Source organism: Mytilus galloprovincialis, chromosome 10 (genome assembly GCF_965363235.1).
Source record: "Mytilus galloprovincialis chromosome 10, xbMytGall1.hap1.1, whole genome shotgun sequence".
Classification (NCBI taxonomy): Eukaryota; Metazoa; Mollusca; class Bivalvia; order Mytilida; family Mytilidae; genus Mytilus; species Mytilus galloprovincialis.
The window spans coordinates 39508026-39514025 of NC_134847.1; the positions used below are offsets into that span (position 1 = coordinate 39508026).

A 6000-nucleotide genomic window follows, 5' to 3' on the forward strand; every position below is an offset into this window, starting at 1 on the left:
TTGGTTAATTACCCCGGTGTAAATAACACCCTACCCTGGTTCACCCCGGGATAAATAAAAGTTTGCCAAAAATTTCAGAATTTTTTATTTTTTTTTGCCAAGATAAAAAAAAAAAAAAAAAAAAAATTCAAAAAAAGAAATTATCAAAATAAAATGTTTATATTTAAAAAAAAAATAAATTTCAAAAATTTTAAAAAATATTTAAAAAAATTTTTTTCCAGAAAACTCAAGAAAAAATTTTTTTCTGACTTTTTCCAAAAATTAAGTAAAAAGTATTTTACAATGCGCAGCAACATGGACATTGAAAAAATGTTACACTGTAAATTTTTCATTACCATTTTTTCAATTTTACATCCTGGTTTCAAAATGAGTAAAGGAAATGTTCATAAGAAATAAATTCGTTATCTTGGTGTAATCAGGGGTGTACGAAATTTTACACCGTTGTTGAAAATTCATACACCCATTCGGCAATTCATACACCCATTCGGCTACGCCTCAGGGTGTATGAATTTTCAACAACGGTGTAAAATTCTGTACACCCCTGATTACACCAAGATAACTAATAATACTGTCCAATTAACCTGCGTAAGAGAACCGACCCGCATTAAGCAAAATCACCGGTACCAAGCCAGGAATAAGACAGTTATTATCAATTCGTTCGATGTGTTTGTGCTTTTAATTTTGTCATTTGATAAGGGACTTTCCGTTTTGAATTTTCCTCGGAGTTCAGTATTTTTGTGATTTTATTTTTATCATAACGTAAATGTAACTATTTATAAGTATTGAATGCTTCTTTTAGTAATGTCATAGAGTTGTAAAATCGTTGACCGTGCATACATTTTAAGAATGAAGCGCGGAAATACAAAATGTACTTCGGTGAACGCTTTTTACACCCCGATGAATTTACAAAAAGGAGCATTGAATTCTTAAATAAACACAAGTAGCATGTTTAACCCCACCACATTCTGTATGTAAATGCCTGTCCCAAGTCAGGAGCCGATAAATCAGTGGTTGTTGTTTGTATTTATGTGTTACATATTTGTTTTTTGTTGATAAATTAGGCCGTTAGTTTTCTCGTTTGATTTGTTTTACATTTGTCTTTTCGGGGCATTTTATAGCGGACTAGGCGGTATTGGCTTTGATCATTGTTGAAGGGCAAACGGTGAGTGACCTATTATAGTTGTTAATTTCTGTGTAATTTGGTCTCTTGTGGAGGGCTGTCTCATTGGCATCCATTCCACATCTTCTTTTTTATATAACAAGTAATATAAATATACAACTTAGTCGCCTGATTTCCTTTATTTTAAAAACTAGAAGTTTGGTTTCATTCCATTCAGTGGTTCTCTAAAAGAAGACGTTTGTATGTATTTCCCATTGGGTCCTATGTTAAACTAAGTCCCCCGCTGGCGGCCATCTTGGATGATGGATCGGCTACAAAGTAACAACACTTGGTCAGCACGTCATGAAGAACATGCATGCCATGTTTGGTTTCATACCATTCAGTGGTTCTCTAAAAGAAGTCATTTGTATGCATTTCACATAGAGTCCAATGTTAAACTAAGTCCCCCGCTGGCGGCCATCTTGGATGATGGATCGGCTACACAGTAACAACACTTGGTCAGCACCTCATAAGAAACATTCATGCCATGTTTGGTTTCATTTCATTCAGTGGTTCTCTAGAAGAAGTACAAAATGTAAAAAGTTAACGCCGACGCCGACGACGACGGACGCCAAGTGATAAGAAAAGCTTACTTGGCCCTTCGGGACATGTGACCTAAAAAGCAAAGGGGTTTTATTATCTGGTCCTCTTCGTTTGAGTGTTGATACATTATTGTGATAGTCGTTTACTGTTGTTTTTTGAATTAATTGTGCGTTCCCATATCCATATTTGTCCACTGTGTCCAGTGCATTCTACGAGTTTTAATTTGTTTTCTTCATCCGCAGTCAGACACAGTCCTGTATCTATGTTTTGTATCAAGTTATCCTGCAATAAAAACAATATTATATTTTTACATCTGTTTTAGTAATTTCATTTGTTTATTTGCCGTACATTAAACAATTGTCGGAAGTATATGATAAAGAGATTAATACATGGCCTTTTCCATATCGGCCCGGGTAACATCCCTCGACCCACTACGTCTCGGGATGATACCCGGGCCGATATGGAAAAGGCCATGTATTAATCTCTATATATATCATACTTTTGTTATACTTTTGTTATATATTTAAAATTGAAAAACGTGATTGTGTATTAATAAAATTACCCTCCGGGACACCTGAGATCACCCCCAGTTTTTGGTTGGGTACGTGTTGCTTTGTCTTTAGTTTACTATCTTATGTCTTGTGTACTATTATTTGACTGTTTGTCTTTTTCATTTTTTAAGCTATGGTGTTGTCAGTTTACTTTTGATCTTTGAGTTTGACTGTCCCTCTGGTATCTTTCGACCCTCTTTTGGGAATTCACTACACGCACGAACATCCAAAGTGAAGGAATAGTGCTTTCGAATACATTTTTCAACTTAAAAACTGACTGATGACTGAATGATGACTTCACCATGACGCAACTATCACAAATCTTTAAGTTTAAGACGGATTAGAACTTTGCTTGGCATTATAATTAATTTAATTATAAAACTTCGGTATCTACTAATTAAAAGCTTTATTTTATTGAGCATATTTTTTCAAATGTCGTTTGCCCTTTGCAACAAAGTTACTTAACAACTATAAAACCAGGTTTAAGGTGGTACCTAACACTACAGGGAGATAACTCTGTAAAGTCAGCTTAACGTTTTAATTACGTTGTGTTGTAAAGGAAACATTAAGCTTCTCAATGATCAAAATTGGTGTTTGTCAAACTGCTATATAACCAGTGTAATATTTTTGTTAAAGGATCAAAGTAAATACTTGGACAAAATTTTATTAAAATTAAACGAGCCAAATTAATTTTAGTGAAAGTGTTGGGTACCACCTTAATCCACATTTTTTCTACATACGAAAATGCCTGTATCAAGTCTGGAATATTTTCCCATTTGATTTGGGACTTTCCTTTCTGACTTTTTCTCTAGTTTTAGTATATTTGTGATTTTCCTTTTAACTGATATTCTGATTTTGTATTCACTGACCTTTCGGTAATCCCATTGGACAAGTTTGTTGAATTTGCATTCTTTGATTTTAACTTGATTATTTTTCTTTGGTACTAAACAGAAAATTCCTTGTCGTATTTCGTTGTCAGAAGACAACTCCCAAAACTTAAGCAAAAAAGATACATTAATTATCAATATTTCACAATAAGTATAAATACATGATCAGATTCATATTAGTATTTGGACCATACGCGTATAATTTAATTTTGGATGTAACGCGTCTTCTGATTGGCTGACGTTATTTTGTTATGAGCCCATAGACATAATTAGTCATGTGACCGTGACGTCATCAACGTTTTTATGGTTTTTCTACGGTTTAAAATGGAATTTAGAATTAAATTATAAGAAATGACTGTAATATTTTTTCTGTCTATTCGAAATAACATTAAAAATGTGGTGCACACTGTTAAATAACCCGCTACGCGCGTTATTCAGTGTGCACCAAAATTTTTATGTTATTTCTTCATAGACAGAAAAAATATTACAGTCATTCCTTAAATGACCATGACTTCATATGGTCCAACCAATATATCAGTATTGTCTTGGTAAGGGAACGACCATTTAACTTCATAAAAAGTGTATGTGTTGGGGGGGGGGGGGGGGGGTCGGCTAAAGGTTTCTTCGAAAAAAATCATTTGATTGATAGCATTGGAAATGTGAAAATAAATTCTAACTCAGACAAAAAAATATAACACCTCCTTGCAGATAATGGATTGTCATTAATAAACCAAATACCAACTTTTTACACTGTAAATGACATATTGTCATAACCCTTCAAGTTGTCGAAAAAAGGAGTGGATAAAAATAAACTCCTCAAATTAAGACATCAGAATTTAAATTTTAAGCAAAATGATAATTTTAGTTTATTAATCAAATGGCGACTGGTGTACCCCTTATTTTGACATTTTGACCTATTTAGTTGCTTTGTTTTGAAAAAAAGTCTACACATCGTTGTCAATATAATGGAATTTTATTCGACTGTTATACGAATGAGAGGTTAGGCTAGATTTAAAACACGTATAAATCCACCATTTTCTATTAAGAAAATGCCTGAACCAAGTCAGGAATATGACAGTTAAATTTTTATCCATGAATTTGATGTGTTTTAGCTTTTGATATTGCCATTTTTAGGGACTTTCTGTTTTGAATTTTCCTCGAAGTTGGATATTTTTGTAATTCTACTTTTTTGTATCATTGATACATGATCAATTAATTCAGTGAATTTCACTTACAAATTTAAATAAAGTGAATAAAATATGTGGTCATTGTCGACGTCTCCCGAACTCTATACTTGCTGAACAAATTACCACTGATTCAGAGATTATTCTGTGTATTTATTATTGCGATTTCGAATTCTGAAGAATGGACACAAATGCTAATTAAGTTATGCCGATTCGAGGAAAGATCAGGAAAAGCTACATACAGATATATGTGTCAGATATCGCAACGCAAATTTTTATCATTGCGATATTCACCATTTCGCATTATTCGCATTCTTAAAAACCTCGAAAAATTTCTGTTTATTAAAACAGTGTAAACACAAGTAGAACAAATTAGCATAGAACATTTCAAAATGTTGTCCATACATTAATAACGTTAAGTGTATTTATAATCAGGGTATGTAATACTCGTATAATCGGAGCATATTATTATACGCATATAATCTTGACCATACTTGTATGTTCCTCATATTCTCTTGAAGAGGTACATAATTAAAAATTAACGAATAACCTTCAAAACAATAGGTATCGGATTCTATTTTCTATGTTAGACACATTTTTAACACATGAGTCACATGACCATGATGACACAACATAAACGTTTCATTTACTTGGTGCACCGAGTAAATGAACCGTTTGTGTTATGTCATTTAGTTTTCAGGGTACATTGTTATTAAGAAAGACTTTCATGACGCAATAACAAAATGTCATTTCTGGTATTCATAATGAGTTGGGAGCCTCGGTGGCCGAGTGATCTAAGTAGTTACTCCTGTAATCACTAGCCAGTCAACACGAAAGTTGTGATTTCGAACCCCTCTCGTGCAGGTGCACTCGACTCTAATCTTAATTGACTAGGATTGTCATTTTCCCTATCGAAGGTCGGTGGTTTTCTCTTGGCACTCCGGCTTCCTCCAACATAAAAACTGGCAGCCACGAAATAGTATAAAAGCGGTGCTTAAAAGTGGCGGTAAAACACATCAAAACAAATAAAGGATGAGTCTATTTAATCATTACGCAATAACAAGTAGTTTACCTGCCAGTAACCTTTCCAATAACACTTGGCGAGACATAATCTTTGAGAGTTGCAGTTACCTAAACATGTCTTCCCATCAGGTTTGGTGATCTACAAAATACAATCTATCTTTTCACTAAATTTTATAGTATCGAATGCACTGTATGCAATTTTATTTTTATGAAGAATGTTATCGTATTGTGTTTCATTAACAGTGTGTAACTCGTAATAACTAAATACAAAAGTTCCTGGTTAATGTGTGATGAACATGGTTCGCCGGTTTTATTTTACTAGGGTTCACCTTATTATTACTTTTATCAGGTTAAAATATTGTTGTACAAACTCGTTTAGTTTGAAAATTGATCGGTTGTCCACTTTAGGTGGCACGATAGTATTTCCTGGCCCATAACAGGGGATAATGATAGCCTTTTTAGAATTTTCACCACTTTCTAACACTGCAAAAAATTCTACATTCACAGTTAACTGAAGTACTTTTATTTTACTATTCAGAAATTAATTTGAATATGTATCATGACCGTTTACTTTTTTTTGCTATTTTTAAAAACCTAAGGCCACTACACTAGTACTTTTAGGGATTTTATGGTACAGTGAATACAAAATTAAA

The 6000-nt window shown here is 33.3% G+C and overlaps 1 long non-coding RNA gene across 1 annotated transcript; it reads right to left on the minus strand.

The window, feature by feature from the left end:
• Nucleotides 1-1284: 1284 nt before the first annotated feature.
• LOC143049146 (uncharacterized) lies at nt 1285-5486 on the minus strand. The gene is made up of 3 exons (XR_012970087.1): nt 5397-5486; nt 3123-3248; nt 1285-1984 (listed from the first exon to the last, which is right to left on the minus strand). It is a non-coding gene; the product is annotated as an uncharacterized LOC143049146 (long non-coding RNA).
• Between the last annotated feature and the right edge of the window lie 514 nt (nt 5487-6000).